At 37.9% G+C, this 27767-nt stretch overlaps 1 pseudogene; it reads right to left on the reverse strand.

Moving 5' to 3' along the window:
• The window catches only part of LOC133039986 (sterol carrier protein 2-like), a 95101-nt pseudogene that overhangs the window by 15284 nt on the left and 52050 nt on the right, over positions 1 to 27767 (reverse strand).

The raw sequence follows: 27767 nt of genomic DNA on the forward strand, positions 1-27767 counted from the left end.
GCAACTCCTTCATCCCAGATCTTCTGATGAAAGTGGCTTTCTGGATACAGCCGGTGGAAGGACAAGGGGCATGGGGGAGTGGGTGGCACAGCAGCACTTTCTATTGAAATAGGCTTCATTTATCTCAATAATGTTTGAAAAATTCACTCTGGCCTCTCAAAATGTAGGAACCCTAACTCTTCTATTTTATTTTTGTCTGTGCGCAAGTAAATTTCACATATATTTTCGGTGGTTCACAATCAGAATTTAAAGATAAGTGATTTAACTGATTTCCTGGGTTTGTATGAAGAATTATACAAGTAATATCCCATCCATCAACTACTTTTGGATCTTGGGAAATGAGGCTGGAAAAATAACCTCAGATCCATATCTCTGTAGGGTGGTTTCCTTTCTCCTTCCTTCTCCTTCCAACATCACGATCTAATTTTAGAACATACTTAACAGCTCCCAAAAAAACCCATATCCATTAACAGTAATCCTCTACCATTACCATTCTCTCCCCCTTCTAGCCCCTGGCAACCACTAATCTACTTTCTCTCTTCATTGACTTGCTTATTCTGGATGTTTCACACAAATCCAATCAAACATATATGTTCCTTTGTAACTGGCTTCTTTCATTTAGCATAATGCTTTGAAGGTTCATCCACACTGAAGCATGGATCAATAATTAATTACTTTTCATGACCAAAGAATATTCCATTGAATGGACACAATACATTTTGTTTAGCCTTTCATGTTTGATGGCTGTTTCCCCTTTTTAGCTATTATAAATAACACTGCTATGGACTTTTTTATTTATTTATTTATTTATTTTTATTAGTTGGAGGCCAATCACTTCACAACATTTCAGTGGGTTTTGTCATACATTGATATGAATCAGCCATGGATTTACAAGTCTTCCCCATCCCGATCCCCACTCCCACCTCCCTCTCCACCCGATTCCTCTGGGTCTTCCCAGTGCACCAGGCCGGAGCACTTGTCTCATGCATCCAGCCTGGGCTGGTGATCTGTTTCACCATAGATAGTATACATGCTGTTCTTTTGAAATATCCCACCCTCACATTCTCCCACAGAGTTCAAAAGTCTGTTCTGTATTTCTGTGTCTCTTTTTCTGTTTTGCATATAGGGTTATCGTTACCATCTTTCTAAATTCCATATATATGTGTTAGTATGCTGTAATGTTCTTTATCTTTCTGGCTTACTTCACTCTGTATAAGGGGCTCCAGCTTCATCCATCTCATTAGGACTGGTTCAAATGAATTCTTTTTAATGGCTGAGTAATATTCCATGGTGTATATGTACCACAGCTTCCTTATCCATTCATCTGCTGATGGGCATCTAGGTTGCTTCCATGTCCTGGCTATTATAAACAGTGCTGCGATGAACATTGGGGTGCACGTGTCTCTTTCAGATCTGGTTTCCTCAGTGTGTATGCCCAGAAGTGGGATTGCTGGGTCATGTGGCAGTTCTATTTCCAGTTTTTTAAGAAATCTCCACACTGTTTTCCATAGCAGCTGTACTAGTTTGCATTCCCACCAACAGTGTAAGAGGGTTCCCTTTTCTCCACACCCTCTCCAGCATTTATTGCTTGTAGACTTTTGGATAGCAGCCATCCTGACTGGCGTGTAATGGTACCTCATTGTGGTTTTGATTTGCTATGGACTTTTGTGTGTAGGTTTTGACATGGACATAAGCTCTAATTCCTCTTGGGCATATTATTTAGAAGTGAAATTTGGATCATAAGGTGATGTTTAACTTTTTGAGGAACTATCAAACTATTTTCTAAAGTGGTTGCACCACATTACAATCCTACCAGCAATCAATGAAGGTTCCAATTTCTCCACGTCCTTACCAATATTTATGTCTGTCTCTTTTATTTTGGGATTCCCTGGTGGCTTAGACGATAAAGAGTCTGTCTGCAATGTGGGAGACCTGGGTTTGATCCCTGGGTTGGGAAGACCCTCTGGAGAAGGAAATGGCAACCCATTCTAGTACTCTTGCCTGGAAAATCCCATGGATGGAGGAGCCTGGCGGGCTACAGTCCATGGGGGTTGCAAAGAGTTGGACACGACTGAGCAACTTCACTCACTCACCTTTATTTTAGTCATCTTAGTGGGTGTATAAATCTTTTTCTTCTACATAGATAACACTCCTGAACCTATCTAGAATCAACCCTGAGTCTTAGGACTTCAAAGAAGTATTATAAAAATATTTAATGTAGGCCTACTTGTCTCAACTTCCCTGGTGGCTCAGACGGTAAATTGTCTGTCTACAATGCGGGAGACCTGGGTTTGATCCCTGGGTCGGGAAGATTCCCTGGAGAAGGAAATGGCAACCCACTCCAGTACTCTTGCCTAGAAAATCCCATGGACGAAAGAGCCTGGTGCCCATGGGGTCAAAAAGAGTCGGACACAACTGGGCGACTTCACATACATACTTATCTCAATAGCCATTGAGGCAAATCTTACAAGTGAGTGTTCTGAAATCAACTACCAACATTTTCTAGTTAAATCAAGAAACCAAAATGACTGTCAGATTTTTAAAGTGAAGAAGAGAAATTCTCTTATTTTGGCTTCCCTTAAAAGATCTCACTCAAATTATTTCAAGTTAACATTATGAAAAATTGATAACAATAATAATCTTTTGGGGGCTATAAAGTTTTCAAGAACTTTTTAATAAACATTATTTCTTTACTTCTCATGAAACCCTGAAAGTAGTTGGACAGGTATTAATATTCTTCATTCCCACCCAACTTCATAAACTCAGTTCACATGCTAAGTCCTTTGGAAAGGCTTTTCTGTCTCTACTGGAAACTTTAATAGCTCTTTGCACATACACCCATGTGCAAGTTTCTTGTTTGTTTGTTTTTTCTGGGAAAATTTTTTCTTGTCTGCTTTCCCATTTAACCCTACGTTCCCTGAGAAACAGGGACATGTGACAAGTAAAGCAATACAACCAGAACTCAATCTCAGGTTGGTTTAACTTCAAATTGAATGCTCTTTCTGTTTTTTCATACCAAAAGCAAATTAGCTTATACCAATACTTCCAAACTTTAGCCCATAAAAGTAGTTTCTAGGGTAAAACAGATCACCAGCCCAGGTGGGATGCACGAGACAAGTGCTCCGGCCTGGTGCACTGGGAAGACCCAGAGGAATCGGGTGGAGAGGGAGGTGGGAGGGGGGATCGGGATTGGGAATACATGTAAATCCATGGCTGATTCATATCAATGTATGACAAAACCCACTGGGAAAAAAAATAATAATAATAAAAAAAAAATAAAAAGTAGTTTCTGTCACCATACATAAATTAAAAGAAAGTTCAAAGTCTTTTCCACATTCATTGAAATCCTTTGTCCTTCAAGGTTCTGTGGAGGTAATCTAGAAAAGTAGATTAGTAATACTGGTGTGCTGGACCACCCAAAGAGCCAGACCTCCTCTGGAAGCCAATGACCCATGAACTTCCAGCTGCATTTATGCCATCTGTTTGCACAATGCCTCAGGAATAGTTATGGCAGACACCACCAAATTAGAGCAGGAAAACACAGCAAACATTTGGGAATTCTACCTGAATACTTGGAAATTCTTCCCACTTCCTTAAGATGGACGTAGATTAATTTTGCAGTTGCTGTTACTTTTGAGAACCAACAGATCCTCTTAAAAAATCATATCCTTTGGTCAATAAAACATTTTCACTTGAAGAGGAAATGAGAGAGGGTAAGGAAAGGGACAAGGAGGACAGAGTTAAAAGGGTAAAGAAACTACACATCTCTTGCGAAACTGGAGATCACAAATACTAAGAAAGTTCTAAGTGCCTCCTTGCTTGAAGAAAAGCACTTCTTTCTGAGTAGCAAAAGGTCAAGGAGTAGGTCCTGTGGTAAACTGAATAGGAACAAAAAATTAAGACAGAATTCAAAGAAGGGCAATGGGCTACTGCTAATGAAGACAAAAGTGGAAATAAAATCTCCTGCCAGGCTTCTTTTGCTAAAGCAGAAAATGTATGAGTTGACAAAAGATTCCAATACTTTCACTTTCTAGTGCTGCAAACATTTAGGAAACTGACAATCGTGGGAAGGAGAGAAAAAATAAGGGGACAAGGTCCACACAAGAGAGGTTATAGAGGGAGAAGAACTAAAATGGGAGCAAGAGGCATACGTTTGCAAAGCTAAAAAAGACTGTGAAATAAAAACAACACTGTTTTGTTAATTCTAGTAATGAAGTACTCAGTCACTGACATACAGCCATACCAGATACTCTCTAAACTTTTTTTCGGACAGAATAACGTTGGAAAAATGGGACAACCTGATAGAAGTAAATACTCTATGGGTTACTCTGCAGGCAAATATTGGTGGCATGAAAAAGACTTTTTTCAGGCCTTGGAGAATCCAACTGCATTTTAATGGACACTTGTAATAAAATAAATTTAAAGAACAATAAGGAGATATAATTTCCTACTATTGAGAAATATTTAAAAAAAAAAAAAAAAAAAAAAACAGCCAACAAAGCACTGGGGATAGAAAAAAACTTATCTCATGAATTGTCATTGAGTTTGTAAATTAGTACTCCTTTTTTTGTGTGTGGATATACTGGCAATTTGTATCAAAAAGCTAGACATACATATCTCACAACCCAACAATCCCCCCTTCTAATTATTTGTGCTAAGCTGATAAGGGCATTAAGTACTTAAAGATAAGTGCAAAAGGAAATTTATTATACCTTTATTTTTTGCAAGATTTAAATACAACCTGATGTTCATCAGAGGAGGCTAGTTAAACAGATTATGATACCTATATTCAAATGTGTACTATGGGGTCATTAAACTTGATGGTAAGGTTTTATATTTATGGGCAAGGAATATACTATCAAGAAATAAAAGCTGGTTGTGAAACAACAGGTAGATCAATGCAATTATATCCTTGCAAGATGGTGGCAGGATAGGTTTGCAAGCTGCTGGGCCAATGCCTGCCTGCTAGGAACAATCAGCCCTGGCCCTCTCTACCTGAGGAAGACTGGTGATCATTATGAAAATTCTAGAAATGCAGGGTACTTTGTCAAGACACGTCAGTCACATTAGCTCTCCAGTACAATCACACCCACAGCACAATCACCTTAAGATGTTAAGAAATCCTTTGTGCTACACAATAAGGGAGTTTCGAGACATGCACAATGGTTGTCTTCACACTGCTCCCCTAACATGAGTGAAACGTACACCTTAAATGTTTTGAATCATATTCTTTATTTCAGCCCACTAATCAGCTTCATAGATGGGTAATTGGAATTACATGACTCTTGCTGTAACTGTGCCTTGTTGGTCACAAAATTAAAATCAATTATGAAATTCCAAGATGCCTTTAAGTTTGAGACTATGAAGTAGTGTCTAATTTTGCCTGAAGAGAACAACTCTCTTTTTGGAGGAAGAGTTACTATTAGATTGCTCTAGTGTGATTATTATCTACCAAGAACTGATTATTGTTTTCTATTTAATAAACACAGGTCCACATATGTAATATAAATTTAAAAACTCAACATGTATTGTATGATCCTACTTTTGTGAAATTGTATGTTCATATACACAGAGAGCTGTCTGAAAGAATATCAACCACTGTTAACACTTTAGTGAGTCATTTCAGGAGATTTAAAATTTTTCTTCTTTGTATATTTCTGTATGATTCTTTTAATCAGCTCTTTTTTAAAACAAGAAAAACAGATTTTAAAACTTTGAGACTCGAGCACAAAAAATTTATTTTTAAAAGGACTTTTGATATTAGGTACCTTTGCATACAGGTGTGCTCAGTCCTGCCTGACTCTTTGTGACCCTGTGGACTGTAGCCCACCAGGCTCCTCTGTTCATGGGATTATCCAGCTAAGAATATTGCATTGGGTTGCCATTTCCTCCTCCAGGGGGTCTTCCCAACCCAGGGATCAAACTTGCATCTCCTGTTTGGCAGGTGGATTCTTTGCCATTGGCAGGTGGATTCTTTACCACTGAGTCACATGGGAAGACCCATTAAGCACTTTTAAGGCTCCTTTAAGTATTATTCTTTTGAATGGCTCTAGGTAAGATCTTTTTATTCAGAAAGAAATCACACCAAAATAAATTAGAATCACTTTACATATCTGAATCCTGAAGATTTATAAATTTCTGAAATACACTCTTACCAGAATTACAAGGAAGCTATAACGGACACTGGAAAATGTAAAATACACTGAATACTTGACAATATGATATAAATTTTCAACTTATACCACTTCATGGAAATACCCAAAATCTATATCTGCTTCTTCTAGCTCAGGGTCCTCCTGGTAGTATTTTACATAAATTGAACTTCCATCTTCTGACAATATGATATAAATTTTCAATTTGTATCACTTCATGGCAACACCTGAAATCTATATCTGCTTCCTCTAGCCCAGGGCTCTCCTGGTAGTATTTTATATAAATCATACTTATATCTTCAAGCTTCTTCTCAATCTCCATAAAGACAAGATCTACCTTAAATTAATCAGCTGCAGAACTGTTTGGAGTAGCCTCAATTTGATGAGTTTTAAAAGAGCTGTGGAAAATAATCGATTTCAATCCATGGAGTCACACAGGTACTAGGTTTTTTTTTTAACATTTATACAGTAAATGTTGTATAAATGTAGTAATTTTCAAAAACCCTAAGAGAGATGCTGTGACTCTACCTAAAGGAAACTGGTATTGTCAAAAAAAGCTTAAAAAAAAAAAAAACCCACAAGATTTTCTTCCTATTTTTTCAACAAATACTGGGTGCTCACCAGGCAGTAGGTATTGTCTTTAAAAATATGAAAAACCAACAAACTTACCCTCATGAAGCCTCTGTGCCAGTGGGGGAGACAATGAATATGCAAAAAAAAAAAAATGAAGAATATAGTTACTATGAAGAAAATAAAGCAGGTTAAGGGAATATAAAGAAAGCATATTTGTGTGTGTTGGGTGATTTATTTTAGATAGCCTTGTCAGATGGGCTTCCCTTGTTGCTCAGCTGGTAAAAAATCCACCTGCAATGCAGAAGACCTGGGCTCGATCCTTGGATTGGGAAGATCCCCTGGAGAAGGTACCTAGCAGAGACCCTCAGTTCAGTTCAGTTCAGTCGCTCAGTCGTGTCTGACTCTTTGCAACCCCATGAATCACAGCACGCCAGGCCTCCCTGTCCATCACAAACTCCCGGAGCCCATGGTAAAAAATGACAATCATGACTATCACAAGCTGCAGAGGATCACGTGTTAGATGACTCAAAGTTTTGTGAAAGATGAAGGCACCTTAGGATTTGTAATTCCTCTGAAATAATACAAGCATGCTGGTAGTGGCTGGCCTAGGATTGGAACAACAAACACCAGATGGATATACTTTTGATGGAGTCAAGAGCCTAGCGGCTGCTCAGTAAGCAAAACCTTTCTTTCCTTCTTTCCCTACCCCCTCTCCTTCCTTTTCTCTTTCTCTCTCCCCACACATCCTAACCATTTCTCCCTTCCTTTCCCTTCCCTTCTATCATTTCATACATGTTTAATGACTGCTTGCCACATGCCAAGCCTTGTTCGAGATACTGGGAGTCTAACAGTGAACAAGTGAGACCCAGTCCCAGGCCTCACTGAGTTTTTATTTTTCCAGGAGAAAAAGAAGTAAACACACAAAAATAATTGCAAGTATTAGAAAACAAACAAAAAGAGAAACCTACTCTAGGTAAAGCACTCAAGAAATGATGTCTCTGAGCAAGTGAATTTAAGCTAAGACCCAATTAATGGAAGAAAAAGAGCTAGCCATTCAAAGAGGAAACTGCAAAGATCATAAGGGAGAAAAGAGTTTGTTATGTTAAAAGAAAGTAAAACAGGACCAGTTACTAGAGTACAGTTAATGGGGGGAGAATAGCATGAAATGAAATTGGAGAACTGGGCAGGGACAAGACCATGCAGGCCAAACTAGGGAATTCGGGAACCTGCTGAAATGATTAAACAGCAAAGTGAAAGTTTGATTTGTGATTATTCTTACAACAGTGTGCAGTGGCCAGGCTGGGATGCAAGAACTTAGGTGGGGAGAGAGTTATGAGGCTGTTGAAATGGTCCAGATAGGAAGTGGTGGTGGTCTGGACTACAGTGGAGGCAGTCTGCCAGTGGAGATGGAGAGAATGAAGTGGATTCAAAATATATTTTGGACATAGGATCCATATGCCTTGCTGCTGGGAATGAGGGAGATCTAAGGGGGAGGGGAAAGATCAAGGATGATGTAGGTGTTTGGCCTGAATAACTCAGGGGATGGTAGTGCCAAAAAGAAGAATGCAGTGGGAGTGAAGTAAAATCAAAGTTCCATCTCAGGTATAGTCAGCATGTGATGCTTGTGAGACAAGAAGGCGGCACATCTGTTCTCAGCCTATGTCTTGCATAAAATGAATATGATGTTATAATACAAAGTTAATGCTCATATTCAGAAGTGGTCTAAAGGAAAGAAAAGTTTAACTGTAAATTAAATGCACAATTAATTAAAACTGTAAATTAATTTGGTCACAGCTCTTAAATATGACCTCTCCTATTCATTTTCATGGTCCCTGTTGCAGCACTAAACATCTCTTACCCACACTACTACAACTGTTTCCTAAGGATTCCTCGCCTCTGGTCCCTCCATCACTCAACTCAAAGTAAAACCAGGATGATCTACCTAAAGTGCAATATAATCACATAAGCTTTTGCTAAAACTCATATTCTGCAGGATAAATTTCAAACTCCTGAGCACAGCATTGGAAGTATTTCTAAACTTTGATCCAATCTACTGTCACCTGTGTACTGACTCTGCCCCTCCACCCAGGCACAACAAAATAATCTACCCTCTACCCACACAGGACAACCATTCACCAAATCTTGCATTTTCAAATCTCCAAACCTATGTACAGGCCTGGGATGCCCTTCCTCTACCCTTCTGCTAGACAGTCCTAGTCATCCCAGTTCAAAGTTAGGTTCTTCAAACTAATTTCTTCCTCTGGGCTTCTGTAGCATTTTGAAAAAAGTATGTCTGCCTTTCCATATATACTCAGAGGACCATACTTAGGGGCCTAGGCATGAAGCAGCTACTCCATCAAAGTTAGCCAAACAAGAAACTAAGGAAATCAGATTATGTACAATGAGTACTTAAACCTTCACTTGAAAATTTCATTTGCACCATCAGAGTTAGAATTATTTTCCAAACTTTGGCCTTTGAAGTGGGTTATGTTCTATCACTAAAACTATCAAAACTATCTTCAGTACTTCAAGCCAATTTCTTTCAGTCATTAATATATCATCTGGATTTTTTCATCCTCTGCCTTCTCAGAAGTATCAACTGGAGTTTTGTGAACAATTCTATCTCCCAATTATTTAGTCTCCTGAAAGTAAAAGAACTATGAGAATTCCATGTTTAAAACAGAATTTATTGCCCTAAGTGCATAATCTTCTATTCTGAGCAAATTAGATGGCTATAATAATGTGCTGACTCTGGTAGCTCTTTATAGTTTGGCTTTTATTGAGGGTTTTCAACTCCAAATATGAACTAAATGGAATTCCAGAAGATGATACAGAACAAATGAATCAGATTAAAGCAGAAACAAAATTCAACATCTTTTTATTTGATTCAACTCAATAAACATTTACTCAGTATGAGGGAGATCTTCAAATACAAGGGGAGAAAAAAACACTACAATATTGTAAAGTAATTAGCCTCCAATTAAAATAAATAAATTTATATGAAATAAAATAAAATAACAATGTTAAAAAAAAACACAAGGGGAGAATCAAAGTCTTAGATCTGAAAGATTTGCCAACTTAAAAATGCACAATGTGAAAGCTGTAATTAAGTTTTATTTGCAGCAAAATGAGGACTATAGCCTGAGAGACAGCATTTCAGATAGCTTTGAGAAACTGCTCCAAAGCAGGGAAGGTCAGTATATATGTGATTTTGGTGAAGGGGAAGTACATGCAATCAAACACTTATTTTTTGCAGGTTTCTGCTACTCATGAAGGAGCAGTCATCGCCATTAAGAATTTTTGCGCTTTTCTAGATATGAGGTGATACAAGAACCGGGCTCATAATGACTTCTAAAAATACCTAAATATCTGAAGATCTGTTCTGCCAATTTTTCCCAGGGCACAGAATGCTTCATCTCTGCTCTCCACCCTGAATTCCTTTCAGGGGGTGTTGAAAATCAGCTGCTGTAGTAGCACATGATTTAATCCTTGTAGAGGTAGATGGCAAGTGCCCATGACAAATGCCAATTTGTAGGTTACAGGGCTCCCTCATGGTTATAAATTTGACCATGTTTCGGGAGGCACTTCATGACCATTTCATCCCGTGGTGCTAGAAAGGCTCATTCCTAGGTCTGGTGAAGATTTTGCTAATAGTCCACTCAATGTGCCGCTATTGGACTAGATCTTATTTAACAATAGTCAAAGGTCTCCAGACCACCTGTCTTACTAGTCTATTATGATCCAGGAAAAAAAAAAAAACCCTCATTGTATCTACCCACATCTAGAGTTATACCATTACAATCACTGGCCACATATAGAACTATATATTTTGTCAGAGGCTCAGTCACACATCTGGTAATGCAAAAAACAATAATCTTGTAAAACAGGCAAATCCAAATAACATAGCATAACACAGATAACAGTACTTTTGGGCTGGTGGTTCAGACAGTAAAGAATCTGCCTGCAATGCAGGAGACCCAGGTTCAACCCCTAGGTCAGGAAGATCCCCTGGAGAAGGGAATGGCAACCCACTCCAGTATTCTTGCCTAGAGAATTCCATGGACAGAGGAGCCTGGCGGGCTACAGTCCACGGGGTCACAAAGAGTAAGACACGACTGAGTGACTCACACACAACACACAGCAGCAGTATTATTAAAGTCATAAGCCAAGAACTTTCATTAGGTGTAGTCCAGTGTGTCTCCAGGTCATCTGACATATTCTGCTCTGTTCCAAGCCTTATCTTTCAGGGAAATGATATACTGGCACTGTCCATAAGGCTCCCAGCCCAATTTCCTAGTGTTATTAGGCTGGTTATCCTTAGTATAATTTAACTGATCCCAAGAAAATAGGGACCTTAAAACTTAAATGACCATAGCCTGGTGTTAACCTCATAAATCCATTCCATAATTGTGGCAGGTTTTATTCCTTGGCTGAACTTTTGCTTGTTACCCTGATTAAGCTTGAGTAACTTTAGAGGGAAAAATTTTTTTTTAATTTCTTTTTTGCCTGTGCTCATCTGTAGGATCTTAGTTCCCTGATCAGGGATAGAACTCATGACCCCAGCATTGGAAGTGTGGAGTCTTAACCAATGGAACATCAGAGAAGTCCAGAAAATTCATTTTTATGGCCAGAGTCAGAGCAAGTATTATCAATTGGCTAGGTGAGGGGATCCCATCTAGTAATATCAAGAGTAGCTTGAATAGGACTGAACTTTCTTTCTTCTAAAATAATTTCCTAAGGGCTATTCAATCAGAACCTTGGAGGAGAGAAATCCACCACAGTAACACAAAAGTACTAACATAGCTAACTAGCAGCAAACTCGACAACTGGATTGATTTTTAAAATTAGCATATGATCATGCTCATGATAGGAAAACATTTGATTCATATACAAAGTACCAAGAAGTCAAGAAAACATTATAAATGATCATATGAGTCAGGTCCAGGATCTTGGGCTAGCTGTCTACTTCTGATGTCTTCTTCTCATCCTAGTGTGAGTGTAGTTTCTCTTCATTTGATTATTGTTTTAAGGTGATATTGAGGTTGGCCATCTTCTCTATAGGCTAGTCCACTGTAAGGGTCTTTGTAAGTGGGAATTAATCCAAAAGTTAATTCCCTTCAGTCTCACTGTGCATGAGCTAGTTAAGAGGACCTGATAAGTGTCCTTCCATCTATCTTCTCTGGAGATAGTCCTTTAAATTCTCTTTTCCAGTATGCACAACCCCCTGCTCATAGGTCGTGGGGCATCTGACCTTCATTCAAAGATAAATTACTGAGATAAGCTCAGAAAAAATGTAGAGTATCCTTTTAATAATTCAATTAATTTTTATGTTAATATAATAACAAGGAACTGTCCAGGAAGCAAGTCTTAGTAAATACAGACCTCCATTAATTAAACTGGGATTTAACATTCATTGAAACATACTCTTTTTCTCTCTAAAATTACCTTCATTTCTACCAAATATAACCAAATCAAGACTAATTTGTTTGCAAAATAAGTCTGGTCTTAATAAACTTGACCTGATTTATGATTTGTATAACTCTAATTGATCAAATGGACTATTTTTTGCTTTACTGAAGCTTTTTTTTAAAAAAAAAAAAAAAAAAACCAACTGATTATCAACTTATTAAAAAGGCTGATTTAGGAATTGGCAATGGTGACAGCTACCTGACTCCTGGTTCAATACTGATGGAAGTGATCTGCTCGACAACCTCAGAAGGACTGTGCAGGTCAGTGAGTCACTTATGTATCTTCATCTGGAATCATTTCCAAGTCTTAGAACTTTCACCATAAGGAGTTTTCCTTATAGTTATTCTCAGAGTCTTGGCAGGAATCCGAACAGGTCCTTTCACTTTGAGATTCTTTTCCTTTGCACCACTGATCAGCAGCTAGCTTCTCCAGAGACCTCACACTGTGGCTGGTGAAGGGGATCCTAATCTGGTGAATCGCCACCTCTGGCTCCATGAGAGTCTTGCTGGTGCTTTAAAGGCCATGGCTGCAGAATGGCTTCCTGACTGACTTGGTCTTCGGGGAGAGTGAACAGCGGTGAGGCAGGAACAGGAGTGGGTGGCATGGGGCTCTGCTGCAGTGGCAACCAAGTTTTCCTCAAAGAGGTGCTTTGCCGAAATTTTTATAAGGAGTCCCAGACTGAATTTTTTAAAAAGCTTCTCAGGGCTAGGAAAGTCACGACAAGGGCTTGTCACAGATTTGTCCAACAGATCTAGGTGAATTCCTTCCTTTCCATGGTTCCCAAAATACCTGGAGGTTTCTATACCTGCTAGTGAGGTAGCCTTTCTAATTTATCTGATGAGGCTGCTGGGAACCCAAGAGTTTCCAGTCTCTGGAGGGAGCAGATAGAGAGAAAAGATAATGTTTAAATTCTGCTTACAAAGATATAATTTACCAAATTGCAATAAGTCATAATTATTTTGAGGGGAAGGTTTTCCTTTTACCTGGAAAATAAATATTCAAGCCAGTAATTTTTCAGATACAAACCATAAAAATTATAACCATATTCACCAGTTCACTAAGTCCTATGTAGCTAATCCTTTTTGCTAACAATTTTATGAAGTCATCAGGTTTTCCATTAGAATTCTTTCATTTCTTACCCAGTTCAGCATTAAGGTCTGAAAGTCAGAACACTCTAATTACCCAGAAGTCCATTCTATACATCTTGTTATAAAGGGAGTGTTTTTGCAAAGGTATTAGAATAAAACAATAATTGTCTATAATGATAAAAGACTTAAGAAGGCATGTTTAAAATCTGATTATGATGCAGTTGACAAACTGTTATATGCTGTGACATATAACACTTTAAGATAATGACTAGATTTATGACTGACAACATTTTACTAGGTTTCAAGCTTTAGGAATTTCTTTTTTTTTTAAGCTTTAGGAATTTCATAAAATTTATAAAATATCTATATTAGTAATATCCACCATACAAAATAACCTAAGAAGATTTATTACTCATTTGATAATACTTCCCATGTAATTGAATATATCAAATGAACCTAATTAGTTGAATATCTCTCTTTAGGATATTTCAGGGAGATTCTGAAGCATCCTAAAGTTGACTAGACATCAAGAGGACTTCATTAGAATTTTATACAGGAAGTTTTGTCAATAAATATCAAGAGGGTTTAGAACACTCAGACAGACAGGATCACAGGTCACTGTGAAACAATAGCTACTCACTTAATCAAAGTAACAGTAAAATATTTCAAAGGCAAATACAGAACAGATCATTTAAAAGGTAGGGAAACTTAAAATCTGTTATCAAAGGCAGTTTGACATCTTAAGAAAACTTGTTTTCTTAGCAGAGAGAAAATGCTGGATTTAAGTTTTTCACCAATTTACTTTTAAAATTCATTTACTCAATTAAATTTATTTTAAACTTAGTCAATCCTGATCATACACAAAACTTTTCTCAGGGTCTACCTTCCACAAGTCTACCTTCCAGGGTCTACCTTTATCACTTTCTGTATCCATCAGTGTATCACTGTATCACTTTCTCCATCCATCCAGAGATAGCCAGCTCGAAGTCAGACCTACCTCCTTTTCCCTTATGCTACAGTGCACGTGTGCTTAGATGTGCTTAGTCGCTCAGTTCTGTCTGACTCTTTGTGATCCTTTTGGATTGTACCCTGCCAGGCTACTCTGTCTATGGGATTTTTCAGGCAAGAATACTGGAGTGGGTTGCCATTTCCTCCTCCAGGAGAGTCTTCCCAACCAAGGGATCAAACCCCCATCTCCTGTGTCTCCTGCAATGCAGGCAGACTCTTCACCCACTGAGCCATCAGGGTAGGTTACCTCCTTTTCCCCTAACAAAATGCAATTCCATTCCTCATACCTTCTTTACAGAAAACATTCTACTTTCCTACTGTATACTAAAATGTTCCCTTTATTATTTTTGTCAGCTTTAATTACATGTTTAAATTAGAGGTCTCAGCTCTTAAAATCTTGATTTCTTATGAAACTGAAGGTGTAAGCAACTATGAATTGTCCTTTACATTAGTATTATTTAGATTGGTGAACATAAATACCAGTAATAATTTCTAAAAACATTTGCTTTCTTATAAAGAGCATAACACCAAGAATTTTCATTAATAATAGTCCTAAATGCCTTTAGTTTCTCTGTAAAAGGAAGCCAATGTTCAGAAATTAATGTTTCAGTACCTTATTTTATGTGGGAATGACCTAGCTATTCAATAAATTTCAATCACTTAATTTAGCACCTAGAATTGCAAGTTACCAGAATCTGGAGAGACTATTTTAGATAGACATTCCAAAAGCATAATTATTTTTAATAGAGTTTATCTAAAAGCTCTTGTCTCATTTACATTTTCTTTCCTTAAAAGTTTCTTTACATCAAGTTACTTCCTTTGCTGACAAATTTGCTATGAATACAAGAAGATTCTATTTAACATTTATCAAACCTAGGCACAATCAAAGGATTATACTTAATGTTGATGATTCTAAAGTCATGTCTATATTAATTAGATCAACAAACTTAAACATTAATACCAGATATTAATTTATTAACAATACTATTTCCCAGTTCATGTGAACCTGAAATTAATTCTGGCCAATTATCTCCTATACTTTTCAGAATTTATCTAAGGACTTAATTTCCTTGACTCCAATTAAGTAGAACTCATTGACAATGAATTTGATAATATCATCCAAAGGTAAAAGCAAAGATAATGTACACATGAACATATAGACAGACATAACAAGAGATCTCATAGCTAGCTTCATTTTCTAAACTTAGTTATGAATCAGATATCACAATATAAATATACACAATATAAAACTCACTAGCTACAAGTAGCAGAAGGAATAAGCTAAATTTAAAAAAGAATTTTTTTTTTCTGTCCTTTTTTTCCCCTTCAATCAGATTCTGAGGACTCTGGGAGAGAAAATCAAGTTTTCCTATTAGGACTTGTTCCCTCAGGGCCAGAATTCTGAAGAGATTATTTTTTTCCTTCAAACTAGCTTTCTTTAGGGGTTGGGAATTAAACGGAGATCAGTTAACCTTCAACTGGCATTGTGTATTTAATTGGCACAATTGAACACTCTTAATTTTCATAGAAGGGCTTCCATTTTCATAGATGCCCCCTTTTATTTCTTTTTTATGGTCTTGAAATTTTGGTTAGCCAGTAAAAGGTGTGTGTTGTAACATGGACCAATCTAGATTGTGTCTTTTGACTAGACTAGCTAAATCCTTATCAAAGCCTTCTAAAAAGGTGGAGTCAAGCAGAAGATCATTTTGTTGATTAGAGAATTATTCAGGTATCAAGCCAGAATACTGCTTATATTTTTTTCAAACTTTTCATAATAGTCCAGAATTAATTCATCCGATCTTTGTTTGCACTGTTGAGTCTTTGTCTGATCAGTGGGTTTGGGGGAAAGTTCTGGAATAAGTTCGAGTAATTTCTGAGCTAATTCCTTGCATTCATTGTGAGCCTTTGATTCAAAATCCATTAAGGGGGTGTTCCCATTCTGCTTTCTTTACCCACTCCTTGCTTTGCCTTAGAAACTAAGAGCTGTATTAATTGATATAGATCTGAAAACCTTGGCTCATAGGTCTGGATATTTAACTCAAACTTCTTAGCAAATCCCAATGGATCCTGACTTGAATTGGGAAATTCCTTAGCCAAGGCTCTATATTCTACTTGGGTCCAGGGTGTGTATGTAAGTACCAAGGACAATTCACCTCTCTCTGTAATAGGTTTCTCCTTAAAGGGAATCACAGACACTTCTGATTCATTCTTTATTTTCTTTACCTGGAAGGAGAGAGCAGCAGGGAGCAGAAGAGTTGGAAGAGAAAAAGAGATAGCATCTTGGCCAGGCAATTTTGATAGAAGAGGATACTGGCAGAGCAGAGGGGGAGACAGAGTCAGAGACAGAGTGCTATCAGGTTTTGTGCTAGCTAAACTTCCCACTAACACCCCAGCCAGATTCATGTACAATATGCATGGAGCTCATGCTTGCAAGTACTTAATTAGGAAAACTATACTAAAGGAAATATCAATCTAAAATGGCCAAATTGGGGTTTTTCTGATATTTCAAAACTGCTGTTTTTGTGTACACTGTTAGAAAAACCCGATGGTAAGATCAAACAGACTGAAAGGAATGCTTATTTTGACTGGAATCTAGAAGCTTATAAATTATAAAAGGCTGCTAGCACTCTGTCTCTGGACTTGGGCAGAACTTAGAGCCTTGGCTAAGGAATTTCCCAATTAGTGTTGAAAGTTACCACAAGGTTAAAGAGAATGAAGATGGAAAATAAAAACAAGAACATATCATAATCAGACCATTGATGGCTTTGCCTGATCTCAATGGTGGGATAAGAAACTAAAGACATTTCAGAGTAGAAACAAAAGTGCCTCAATATAAAGGCTCATCATGAAAAAAAAAAGTAATAAGGTAGGGAGAAAAACAGAGCTTTAGAATACAGAAGATTTGAAGATCTGAACTTGCTTGCTGACAGAGGGAAAGGAGTCAATAGAAAGGCAGCAAGGAAAAGAGTCAAAAGAAGGAGGGTATAGTTATTATTTGGAACAAAAGTTACAGAAAATGATTGGAAACAAAAGGAAGCAAAGAAAAGCTGTGCCTTGGAAAGGAAAAGGGGCTTTTTCCTTCTGTAAAAGGATGAGCACTTCTCTGAGAGAAGAGTAAGGAAGTTGAGGGATCCTGAAAAGGCTTGGGAAAAAAGTGTTTGGATATTTGAGGAACACAGGCATTTGACAAGGGCAGGAAGTAAATCAGCAAGAGGTGAATAAAAAGGAGTCTAGCAGGAGTCTAGCAGCAGTGAGGGCTTAGATGGATTCATAAACATAAATCTGCAGAGATACAATCAGCATATTTGAGGACTTTGTCCAAACAACCTCAGAAGCCTGGGACACTATGGGGAGAAAATAAGTTGTGGGAAAGGAAACCAAAAATGACTTGCCTGAATTAAAATTACTCAGGTTGGCAAGGCTGAGATAAGTGTCCAGCCAGCTCTGGCTTCTGGTTCAACATTCTCTCTTGACTATGCTGCCTCCTTTTTGAATAAAATTTTCCTAAGGCTGGTTAAGTTTGTAAGTTAATTGCCATCTTTAAAGTTTTGAAGCCATGCTATTAAAGCAAGGGTAATGAGATACTTGTTCTTTGAGTACTGAGACAACAAAAGCAGGACTTTTTCCTTTTTTTTTAACATGTACAACGTCATTGCTTGTGAAAAATCAGAAGGGTTCACTGCCAGACAAAACTAGAATGCCACTTACCTGGCAGCTTCAGGAAAGCCCATCTTGTACAGCGTGACAACGGCAGCTCCTCCAATGCCTGTATTATGAGGCAGAGCAACATTTGCACCGGGAACTTGCCTTTTTCCGGCTTCCCCTCTCAGCTGCCAACAGAGTTCAGCACACTGAGCCAGACCTAACAAATCAAACACAGAACAGTCAGATTCCCTTGGTTTAGAAACTGCCCATACCAGCTTTCTCAGGCAAGACAAGGGCTAACATTCAGTTGTGACTTTTAACTAACCCAGTTTATTCACTCAAGACTATGATTGCTTAATAACTTCTCTTGAAACCCTGGAAGATTTGTGCAGCTAGCTAATTTTTCTCCCTGAGTAATCTCTTTATTTAGACAATAGTCAGGCTCAAGAAATTCCATGTGTTGTTGTTGTTATTCGGTTGCTCAGTCATGTCCGACTCTTTGCAATCCCGTGGGCTGCAGCACGCCAGGCTTCCTTGTCCTTGCCCATTTCCCAGAGCTTGCTCAAACTCATGTCCACTGAGCAGGTGATGCCATCCAACCACCTCATCCTCTGTCAGCCCCTTCTCTCCTGCCTTCAATCTTTCCCAGCATCAGGTTTTTTCAAATGAGTCAGTTCTTCACATCAGGTGGCCAAAATATTGGAGCTTCAGCTTCAGCATTAGTCCTTCCAAAGAATATTCAAGATTGATTTTCTTTATGATTGACTGGTTTGATCTCCTTGCAGCCCAAGGGACTCTCAAGAGTCTTCTCCAATACCACAGTTCAAAAGCATCAATTCTTCAGTGTTCAGCCTTCTTTATGGTCCAACTCTCACATCAACACATGACTAATGGAAAAACCATCACTTTGCCTATACAGACCTTTGTCAGCAAAGTAATTTCTCTGCTTTTTGATATGCTATCTAGGTTGGTCATAACTTTTCTTCCAAGGAGCAAGCATCTTTTAATTTCATGGCTGCAATCACCATCTGCAGTGATTTTGGAGCCCAAAAAATGAAGTCTGTCACTGTTTCCATTGTTTCCCCATCTATTTGCCATGAAATGATGGGACCAGATGCCATGATCTTAGTTTTCTGAATGTTGAGTTTTATGCCAGCATTTGCACTCCCCTCTTTCACTCTCATCAAGAGGCTTTCTAGTTCCTCTTATCTTTCTGCCATAAGGGTGGTGCCATCTGTGTATCTGAGGTTATTGATATTTCTCCCGGCAATCTTGATTCCAGCTTGTGCTTCATCTAGCCAGGCATTTTGCATGAGGTACTCTGCATATAAGTTAAATAAGCAGGGTGACAAGATACAGCCTTGACATACTCTTTTCCTGGTTTGGAACCAGTCTGTTGTTCCACATCTGGTTCTAACTGTTGCTTCTTGACCTGCATACACATTTCTCAGGATGCAGGTAAGTTGACCTGGTATTCCCATCTCTTTAAGAATTTTCCACAGTTTGTTGTGATCCACACAAAGGCTTTAGCGTCTTCAGTGAAGCAGAAGTAGATGTTTTTCTGGAATTCTCTTCTTTTTCTATGATCCAACGGATGTTTGCAATTTGATCTCTGGTTCCTTTGCCTTTTCTAAATCCAGTTTGAACATCTGGAAGTTCTTGCTTCATGTACTGTTGAAGCCTAGCTTGGAGAATTTTGAGCATTATTTTGCTATCATGTGAGATGAGTGCAATTGTGTGGTAGTTTGAACAATCTTTGGCATTGCCTTTCTTTGGGATTGAAGTGGAAACTGGCCTTTTCCTGTCCTGTGGCCACTGCTGAGTTTTCCAAATTTGCTGGCATATAGAGTGCAGCACTTTAGCAGAAGCATCTTTTAGGATTTGAAATAACTCAGCTAGAATTTCATCACCTCCACTAGCTTTGTTTATAATGATGCTTTCTAAGGCCCACTTGACTTCTCACTCCAAAATGTCTGGCTCTAGATGAGTGATCACACCATCATGGTTATCTGGGTCATGAAGATCTTTTTTGTATCGTTCTTCTGTGTATTCTTGCCACCTCTTATTAATATCTTCTGCTTCTGTTAGGTCCATACTATTTCTGGGAATTCCCTGTACTCTTTAAATTTATCCAACCTGTTTTGGCAATATTGAAAGAGAAAACACTGCATATATAGTTCTCTGGCTGAGGCAAAATGGCATAAAAATAGTTTAATTTTACCATTTTTAACATATCAAAAGAATATAATCTAGGATTTGGGGTTGACTTTCCCTAAAAAATTCAGCTCCTATGGGGAATTTTCCTATTGTTCTCCTCAAAAAGTTCCTATAAAGAATGAATTGTTTTCCAGACCTATTTGCAGCTATCTGCAACAATAGCACTAGATTCACAAAAACAGCATTTTGTCCTCTGGATAATAAAATCAGACATTTTTAGAGTTGGAGAGAACTTAGTAATATTGAAATCAAGACCCCCTAAAACAGCATTCCCTTACTGAGTTTATGATTAATCTCTCTATCTAATACTTTATTCATTTACTTGTCTCCTCTGACCTCAATCCCTTTCTTGTCCCCTCAGTTCTATGCTAACTGAACACTAATTAAAGTCAGATGACTAAGATTGCTATTGTTGATAACATCTTTACTGCACTAAAATTGCTACTGTAGATACCATCATTAACATACAAACTCAGGCTGTTTTACCAGGCAAGATGAGCTCACAGACCCCCAAGCCATGGACCACCTGCCCAGAGAATCATAAACCAGACACATTCTTACTCCCAAAACCATGATTAGAAAATGTCACAAGACAATAATCATTTCCAGTTTCTCTGTTCTTCCCCTTTAAGACATCCCTAACTCAAAGACGAAGATGGATCAGAGATTTGTCTCCCACTCCCTTTCTTGTTGTTCAGCCTCTAAGTCGTGTCCGACTCTGCGAACCCATGAGCTGCAACATGCCAGGTCTCCTTATCCTTCACTATCTCCTGGAGTTTGCTCAAACTCATGTCCATTGAGTCAGTGATGCCATCCAACCATCTCATCCTTTGTCAGCCCCTTCTCCTCCTGTCCTCAATCCTTCCCAGCATCAGGGTCTTTTCCAATGAGTCAGCTCTTTGCATCAGGTGGCCAAAATATCGGAGCTTCAGCTTCAGCATCACTCCTTCCAATGAATATTCAGGGATGATTTCCTTTAGGTTTGACTGGTTTGATCTCCTTGCTCTCCTCTCAAGAGTCTTCCCCAGCACCACAATTTGAAAGCATCAATTCTTCAATGCTCAGCCTTCTTCATGGTCCAACTCTCACATCTGTACATGACTACTGGAAAACCCATAGTTCTGACTATATAGACCTTTTTTGGCAAAGTAATGTCTCTGCTTTTTAATACACTGTCTAGGTTTGTTATAGCTTTTCTTCCAAGGAGCAAGTGACTTTTAATTTCCTGGCTGCAGTCACAGTCCAGAGGGATTTTGGAGCCCAAGAAAATAAAATCTGCCACTGTTTCCAGTTTTTTCCCATCTATTTGAAGTCCAAGAAAATAAAATCTGTCACTGTTTCCATTTTTCCCCACATCTTACCCATGAAGTGATGGGACTGGATGCCATGATCTTGGTTTTTTGAATGTTGAGTTTTAAGCCAGCTTTTTCACTCTCTTCTTTCACTTTCATCAAGAGGCTCTTTAGTTCCTCTTTGCTTCCTGACATTAGAGTGGTGTCATCTGCATATCTGAGGCTGTTGATATTTCTCCCAACAATCTTGATTCCAGCTTGTGAGTCAGCCAGCCCAGCATTTTGCATGATGTTGAATAATCAGGGGGACAATATATAGTCTATAACTGCATATAAGTTAAATAATCAGGGTAACAATATACAGCCTTGATGTACTCCTTTCCCTATCTGGAACCAGTCTGTTGTTCCATGTCCAGTTCAAACTGTTGGTTCTTCGCCTGTATACAGGTTTCTTGGGAGGCAGGTGATCTGATATTCCCATCTTTATAAGAATTTTCCATAGTTTGTTGTGATACACACAGCCAAATGTTTTCACGTAGTCAATGAAGCAGTAGATTTTTTTTAAACTCCCTTGTTTTTTCTATGATCCAACAGATGTTTGCAATTTGATCTCTGTTCCTCTGCCTTTTCTAAATTCAGCTTGTACGTCTGGAATTCCTTGGTTCACGGATGGTTCTAGTTTGAAAGATTTTGGTGCTCTGCAAATAAACCTTCACTTTATTGCAAACAGGCTTCTCTGATGGCTCAGCTGGTAAAGAATCCACCTGCAATGTGAGGGGTGCAAGAGATGTAGGTTCGATCCCTGGGTGGGAAAGATCCCCTGGAGGAGGAAATGGCAACCCACTCCAGTATTCTTACCTGAAAATCCCAAGGACAGAGGAGCCTGGCAGGCTACAGTCCAAAGAGTGGCAAGGAGTCAGACATGACTGAGTAACTGAGCAAGCACATTGTTGCAAACACTCACTATCAGAGTTTGGCTTTCTGGGCCAAGTCATGGGCACAGGAGCCCTTGTTTAGTTACAAAGTTAGCAATGAGTACCTAAGATTAAGTAATTTGTGAATGGTCACAAAGTAGCCTAATTCCAGAGTTTAGATTAGAATTCAAGACTCCTGATTTACATTTGTTTTTATACCACCCCAGCTATTCAAGGATAGCCGAGTTAAGAATGTTCTATCAGGATAGACTGGTTTCATTGTCCTGATGTTCTTCTACCCACACTCCAATCACAGTCTGATTCCTGAGTACCTTTGACAGTTTTCTATATAACCCTAACGTTCTCAAGAAATTTAACTGCCAGTTCTCACTTCTTAGCAACTGTCTACATATTTTCACAGAATATATATTTTAAACACTATCTTAAAATATGCAATTCTACATCTTGTAATGATTTTTTAAATTGTGAACATTTTTAATATTAAAGTTAAAGTGAATAATTCAAATAATATATCCAAACTTTGGGGCAATCAGCTTTACTTGAAATCTGCCATATAAAAAGCTTAAATATTTATTAATATGTATGAACAAAACAGTATTTACACTGGTCTTATGTATACATAGGTGGGAAATAGGGCTAGTTCTCTTCCCAAAAGAATAAATATACTTAGTTTACAAATATTTGAGAAAAATACTTAGCTTCATCTTGATCAGATAGAAAGATACCATTTTTTCTTTCTTTTTTTTTTCATTTATTTTTATTAGTTGGAGGCTAATTACTTTACAATATTGTAGTGGGTTTTGTCATACATTGACATGAATCAGCCATAGATTTACATGTATTCCCCATCCCGATCCCCCCTCCCACCTCCCTCTCTATCCAATCCCTCTGGGTCTTCCCAGTGCACCAGGCCCGAGCACTTGTCTCATGCATCCAACCTGGGCTGGTGATCTGTTTCTCATTTTAACCAATCTCATTAGTTGGGATTTTAAAAATGGAACTAATCAATACTAGAGAAACTATGGCAAGACAGCCACATTCATATAATAAGGGTAAAAGTTTAAACTGATACAACTTTTATGAAAGCAATACACAAAATTATTAGCAGCATTTAAAATACTTTGAAAACAATTCTATAGGAATAATCAAGCACAGGGAAAGTCTTGCACACAAAGCTATCTGTTTATCACATTCTTAGAACAGTGAAAAACTAGATAATCTACAAGTGAAATAACTGGGGAATAGTTATATAAAGTGTGACCTATCCAGACAATAAAGTACTATGTTCCTATTTAAAATGTCTACAAAAGTTTCAATAATATAGGAAAATGCTTATGATTTAATCAGTAAAAAAAAATGCAAGGAACCAATTAGATATTCATCTGCCCATTCATCCAACAAACATTTACAGAATGTCCCTTACGTGCTGACACTGCTCAAGGCTCAGAAGATCTAGTAAATCAGATAGGTATATAAAGGAACACAGCCTGCTTAAGGAATAGAAAGTTAAGTGAACCAGGCTAGAGAGTGCTCTAGATAACCAATGGGAGTGAAAGAGAAGGTGGTGGAGAGGGAGAGCAGAGTGAGGGGGAGAGAGGGAGGGAGAGAGAGTGCACACATGAATGTACTGAAAGCTCCAGATTTTGCAATAATCTCAGTCACACCATACCACCGATACTGTAGAAATGGGGTATACTGTGTTCAATCTCTACTTAAGATTTGTTTAACTCACAAACGTGGGGAAAAAGAAAAAGAAGAGAGGGAGGAAATAAAGATTCATGTTAACTTATTTATTTGCTTTTGATGATTGACAGTGAGAAAACACATTGATCATATGAGCTTTCTGGTTATGCGCATTCAGAATAAACCGGCATTTCTTGTATTTCTATAATCTAAATATGTAAAGGGTGGAAGTCAAAAGTTAGCTTTAGAAATCCACTTGCCAAGAAGGCACAGCAGACAGTTATGAAAGCATTTATATGAGCAACATTTTTTTTTAAATTTTTCTTTCTTGAGGGAACCCTCTTATACTGTTGGTGGGAATGTGAACTAGTACAGCCACTATCAAGAACAGTGTGGAGATTCCTTAAAAAACTGGCAATAGAACTGCCATACGACCCAGCAATCCCACTGCTGGGCATACACACTGAGGAAACCAGGATTGAAAGAGACATGTATACCCCAGTGTTCATTGCAGCACTGTTTACAATAGCCAGGACATGGAAGCAACCTAGATGTCCCCTGGCAGATGAATGGATAAGAAAGCTGTGGTACATATACACAATGGGATGTTACTCAGCTATTAAAAAGAACACATTTGAATCAGTTCTAATGAGGTGGATGAAACTGGAGCCTATTGTACAGAGTAAAGTAAGTCAGAAAGACAAACACCAATACAGTATATCAACGCATATATATGGAATTTAGAAAGATGGTAACAACGATCCTATGTGCAAGACAGCAAAAGAGACACAGATATAAAGAACAGACTTTTAGACTCTGTGAGAGAAGCCAAGGGTGAGATGACTTGAGAGAACAGCACTGAAACATGTATATTACCATATGTGAAATGGATGACCAGTCCAAGTTTGACGCCTGAAACAGGGCACTCAGAGCCAGTGTACTGGGACAACCCAGAGGGATGGGATGGGGAGGGAGGTGGGAGGGGGGTTTGGGGCAGGGGGACACATGTACACCCATGGCTGATTCATGTCAATGTATGGCAAAAACCACCACAATATTGTAACATAAAAAGCCTCCAACTAAAATAATAAAAAAAAAAATTTCATTTCTTGGATAACTTCTGGCACTGAACTGAAAACCATATTTCTCCTCTCCTTAGAAAAAAATAAACTCTCAAACATGAGCATGATATATTTATAAACTGTGGATGGGCATAGGAATGGCAATCTTGTCTAGGTAGTATATTTAGACAGTAACGTCCTGCTTAAAGTCTCTTATGAAGGAAAAATATTTTTTAACTTTTTACTTCATTTTACTAACATCTTACTGGAAAAATTTCCTAGCAAGATGTTGGTCAATCTTTTTATATAAAAATAATTAGCCCAGAACTCAGCTTCACAGGTATAGAGTCTGGTTGCTACTAAAAATAAACTATTCACACATGTATCAAACACTCCTCTAAGTATTGAAGATATAAAGAATTCACAGTAGAATATGAAGTGCTAATAAAGATAAGTACTAAGTGCTATGGAAATCCACAGAATTAAAAAGCTACAGAGGATAATATCTTGAGATATTATCAGAACTCTTTTCTTCCTCCTGCTTCCTTGAACCCATAACTCTTTCTATACCATTAAGACAACAAAACACAAAAAAGTGACAATTCAGCTTTAGTCAAATTAGACTTCTAAAGGCCTTAGCATAAACAACATAAAAGGGCATGCTTTTCTATTGTTGGAGAATAATTTTTTGAGAAAACAAAGATTTGTTGAGCTTCAAAGGGCAAAAAGCTTTAATGAACTCAACATACACTAAAAAATGTATATTTATGTAAGAGCAGTTTTTCCTTCCAAAAGTTGTAAAGTTATCAACCTAGAATTCTATCAAATGTAAAATATATTTCAAGAACAAAAGTAACATAGGATATTTTCAGACGAAATAAGATGAAAGAAGTCATTGCTATACTACAACACCCACACTATAAATGTCAAAGGAAATCCTTTAGGCAGTGAGAAAATGATAGCAGCTGGCAACATGAATGTACACAAAGGAATAAAGTGGCAATCACAGTAGCCTTAAATAGATAAGGTTTTCTTACTGTTTAATCTCTTAAAAGATAATCAGTTATTTAAACAAAAACAATCATTTCTTGTGAGGTTTATAACATGTGTGAAAGAAAAATTCACAGCTACAATATTATAAGGCCTGGAAAGGAGAAGTAGAAGTATGCTGCTGTAATGTCCTTTTACTATCAGCAAACTGGTATAATAACACTTGAAAACAAGCTATGATAATAAAGATAAAATGGAAAAATAAAAAATAATCCAAGAGTGAGCTGAAAGAAAAGACAAATGGGAATATAGTACAGCTGGGACAAAACACAAACAGCCATACCAATAACCACATCAAATGTAAATAGTCTAAACACCCCAATCAAAGGCAGAGACTGTCAGTTTGCAGGAAAAAAAAAAAAAACAAGACCAACTGGGTCTTGCTGTCCATATACTTTAATATAAAATCAGAAATAATTAAAGCTAAGAAGACAGAAAAATATATATCACGTTAGCACTATTTAAAATTTGAAAGCTGGAGTGGCCATATTAAATCAACCAAAGTAGATTTCAGAGCAAAGAAGGCCATTTTGTGAAGATGAAGGAGAAAATGTAAAATTATCTTGATTAACAGATTATATGATTGTCAGTACGGAAAACATGATGAAGTTTTTAAACATCTACTAGAGTTAATAACTGAGTTTTAGCATGGCTATAAGATGAATATACAACAATTGATTGTGTTTCTGCTTACAAGCAATAAAAACTTGAAACTGAAAAAATACCATTTACAATAGCATCAAAAATGTGAAATACTTAGGGATAAATCTGACAAAAGATGGGCAAGACCTATACAAAGAAAACTAAGAAATCTGAGAGCCGAAGAATTGATGCTTTTGAACTATGGTGTTGGAGAAGACTCTTGAGAGTCCCTTCGACTGTAAGGAGATCCAAACAGTCCATCCTAAAGGAGATCAGTCCTGGGTGTTCATTGGAGAGACTGATGTTGAAGCTGAAACTCCAATACTTTGGCCACCTGATGCGAAGAGTTGACTCATTTGAAGAGACCCTGATGCTGGGAAAGATTGAGGGCAGGATGAAAGGGGGACAACAGAGGATGAGATGGTTGGAAGGCATCACTGACTCAATGGACATGGGTTTGGGTAGACTCTGGCAGTTGGTGATGGACAGGGAGGCCTGGCATGCTGCGGTTTATAGGGTCACAAAGAGTTGGACATGACTGAGCGACTTCACTTTCACCTCATCACGTTGCAGTAGTAAACCTGAAAATTTGTGGGCAATGAGAATGAGGATGGGTGACCTCCAGGATGTGATGAGAGGTGAAATAAGTGCTTTGGTAACATGCTATTTAGGCCTTCATGGTTCACTGGCCTTTTAGAGTTTGTATTGGATTTAGGTCTTGTCAGTCATGTATGGATCACAACAAACTGTGGAAAATTCTTAAAGAGATGGGGATACCAGACCACCTTACCTGCCTCCAGAGAAACCTGTATGCAGGTCAAGAAGCAATAGTTAGAACTGGACATGGAACAACTGACCTGGTTCAAAATTGAGAAAGCAGTACATCAAGGCTGTATATTGTCACCCTGCTTATTTAACTTATATGCAGAGTACATCATGCAAAATGCCTGGC

This window comes from Dama dama, chromosome 20 (assembly GCF_033118175.1).
Source record: "Dama dama isolate Ldn47 chromosome 20, ASM3311817v1, whole genome shotgun sequence".
In the NCBI taxonomy this organism is placed as follows: domain Eukaryota; kingdom Metazoa; phylum Chordata; class Mammalia; order Artiodactyla; family Cervidae; genus Dama; species Dama dama.